Source organism: Pinus tabuliformis, chromosome 6, assembly GCF_031772625.1.
Source record: "Pinus tabuliformis cultivar Carrire ecotype Pingquan chromosome 6, CPIR1, whole genome shotgun sequence".
NCBI lineage: Eukaryota > Viridiplantae > Streptophyta > Pinopsida > Pinales > Pinaceae > Pinus > Pinus tabuliformis.
The window spans coordinates 1,572,939,422-1,572,942,996 of NC_142292.1; positions in this window are offsets into that span (position 1 = coordinate 1,572,939,422).

The window sequence follows — 3,575 nt, forward strand, 5'->3', positions numbered from 1 at the left end:
TATGATGTGAACATGTTAGTTAGATATTGTTATGGATATCATGATCTTATGAGTGCTTGAGTTGATGTGTTGTTAAGTTATATCGTGCTAACTAGATTGATTATGCATAAAAGATAGCCTCCCCTGATATATATTAAGGTATGAGTTTTCTTATGTCATATATTCGTGCTTGGTTGTTTGATTATAACGTCTATTTGGTGTTTGAGTGTTTGGTGCGTAGTTGATTTATTTAACATGGTATCTTTGAAATTGGTTGAATGATTGATGAATTGCTTAATATGAGTATGTGTTCAAATTATTTTGTTTTAAGATGATTGTACTAACATGTATGTGTTGAGACAGTTGATATGTACTTGAATGTAGTTGATAGTCATAGCATTATATCTAATGATTATGGATTATGACATGATTGTTTGTAAAAGTTGAATTCAAATTGATAAATATGATTGTCTTAATATTTGGAACATATGTTTATATGCGTGTGCAGTTGCAAGACACGTGCTTGGCACAATAGGATGAGGTAATTGGTGTATTTTTATTTATGCACTAAAAATTATGTGTTTATGGTAGTATGATGCATGGGATTGCATGGCAAGGGACTGCCATGAAATATTGAAGAAGGCTCAGGTTGAGCTTTCCCTTGGCTGCACTAGGAACCATGGGGATTGAGTCATGGTGTTTGTTTTTAGTCTTGTGCTTTTGGTCTTTTATGAATTGTTGAGCTTGATTTGTGGCTTTGTTTATGTCTAGTGTATGGCCATACCACTTTGTTTGTGGAGTCATGTTGTTATTGGTTTTTATGGTCTTCTTCTTGTTTGTTTCTTGTCTTGCCTCTTTTATGTTTTTAGTCTTGGGAATTGGTTGGGAAAGAGGAAAATTGATGGAAATCAAGAGAGTTGTGTGATACCCGAAAGGTAATGTAAGATTCAGATGAAGCTCTGTGCATGAGTAAGTGCAGTGGAAGGTAATACTACAACAGTTGGTTAGACTGGTTGGGTCCATTGTGCTAAATGGACAGTAGCAGTGCAGACACAAGAAATGTAACCAGAAAAGGTAAAGTAAATGGATCAGAGGTGTCATATGCTTTGGATATGTTGGGAACTATTTCTCTCAATGCTTGTGCATAAATAAGGAAGTTCTCTTAACCTAGACCTTATGTTATCTGGTAATTATTTTATGATCATGATTATGTTGAAGTTTATATATATGTATACATGTATGTATGTATGTCGTTGTCTAACAGGATCATGATTGTTTTATGCTAACGTTTATATATGTATGTATGTATCCATGTATCTATGTTACTATCTAATAGGGTTTTCAGGGATCATTCTTGTGGAGGAATGATTGCTTATGCAGGAGAAAAACATGAAGAGGTTCCTGGTCTTACAAGGAATCAATTGGGAAGAATAGTCACGAAAAATATACGAGGTCAGTATCATGTGGATATGATTTGATATTGTATACTTGTATTATGCCTATGTCTATGTTATAACAGGTAATGTTGAAGGATACATCAACAAAGTGAAAGCAGTGTGGTCTGCGGCATGCTAGGATAAGCATGGATGAGATACCGGAAGCAAGGTTTCTTGGTAAGGACAATATGGTTTTGGATGTGTGGTACTACTGTTATGCATATGTTGTATATGTTGTACATGTTGCATCTATGATGTGTGAACTTGTGGTGTTGTGTATACATAGCATGTGTACATTTTATTTATGCAATGTTATGTATAGGATGGTACAAATAGGGTTGTGTGAATATTGCATATGGGGTATTGTATACATATTGTATTGTCTTCATTACGTATATGTGGCATGTGTGCATATGGTGCTATGTACATGTTGGATATGTGGTATTGTGTACTACTATGTGCATGATGAATATGTAGTGTTGTGTGCATATGGTGCTATGCGCATGTTGGATATGCAGCGTTGTGTGCAGATGATGCTATGTACGTGTTGGATATGTAGTGCTATGAACAAGTGGTGTTGCGTGCATGTGGTACATTGGTACTATGTACATATGGTGTGGTGTGCATGATTGTACAATTGGTGTCATGTGTGTGGTGTTGTGTACACATTGTACAAGTGGCGTTGTGTGCATGTGGTGCTATGTACATGTCGTGCATATGGCGCTGTGTACATGTGGTGTCCAGTACATGTCGTGCGTGTGGTACTGTGTACATGTGGTATTGTGTATGCATTGTATAGTGGTGTAGTGTACATTTGGCATTGTGTACACATTGTGCAGGTGGTGCAATGTACATGTGATGTTGTGCACACGTTGTGTAAGTGGTGCGGTGTACTGGTGGTACTGTGTACATGTACGTATGGTACTGGTGTACGTGTGGTATTGTGTGCATATTGTTGACGTTGTATTATGGGCATGCGGTATTATGCATCATGTATTCATGGTATTGCAGTGTGTGTACTCGTTGTGTAGTACTCTGTGTAGGCATATGTATTGAGTTGTGTCGTACACTAGGTGTAGGTGTATGTGTTGTATGTTAGGTGTAGATGCATGTGTTACATGGAGTTGCATGTCGTATGTGGCCATATGTGTGTGATACACACTATGCGTATGTGCACAAGGTTGAGGAGAAGGCACTGAATGTTTGTTGGGTGTGGCAACCAATCCAATGTGTTACAGAAAGAAACTAGGTAGAAATAAGGATCGATGAAGGATAAGTATCGGTATTGTATTTCGGTTTTAGTATGCATGTGAATTATGATTCCGATTTATGATCTATGATTCTGCTTTATGATCTATGATTCTGGTTTATGATGGTTACATGTGATTTATGATTATGATGGTTGTATTTGAGCTAACCTGATGTGATCTCTTTATATATGTTGATTTGGTCAAGATGTTAGTTTGACTTCTTGTGACAAGAAGCAAACAAGATTCCAAGTGTACCTTATTGATGAACTACCAATGAGGTATGGTTTGAATTCATTTCACTTTATTTTGAATCTAATGGAAGTTATGTTCTTAGTACAAGAAGCATGAACATGCCTAATTGAGTGGTCAAAATGACTGCAAGAATTAGCAGTAGCAGCAAAGGAATTGAAACATGCAGCAGTGTGTTAGTAAAGCACGTCAGGAGCAGGGCCATTGTGGGACACTAGTACCCAATAGTGTCAATTTATTGCCATGAGCATGCTATGACCGGTATGGTAGTTTTGAGGCAGGTATATGCCTTGGTCTTTGAATCTTTTGATGCGTGGAAGCCTTGCCAAGGGATGGACTACCCAGATGGGGGTGCCAGCAGAACTTGGAAGGTGAGTGACTGCACGGAAGGGGTGACCAAATTCCCGAGGGACTATGTAGCAGAGAAGGGAAGGTCGCAGATGGATTTGTTTTGGTCATTAGCATTTCCAGATGGAATCAGATGCACATTGGGAGTGCGCCCTGGAACAATGAGTCAGTAACTGTTCACTGAGAGGAAAATTGGCGCAAGATTATAGCACTGGACATTGGATGTAGATTTGACTTTGCAGTGGATTATGGACTTCCTGGGAAGGAGGTGGATCCTGGTATTACTTTGAGGGTGGAGGTGTGAGCCTCTAGA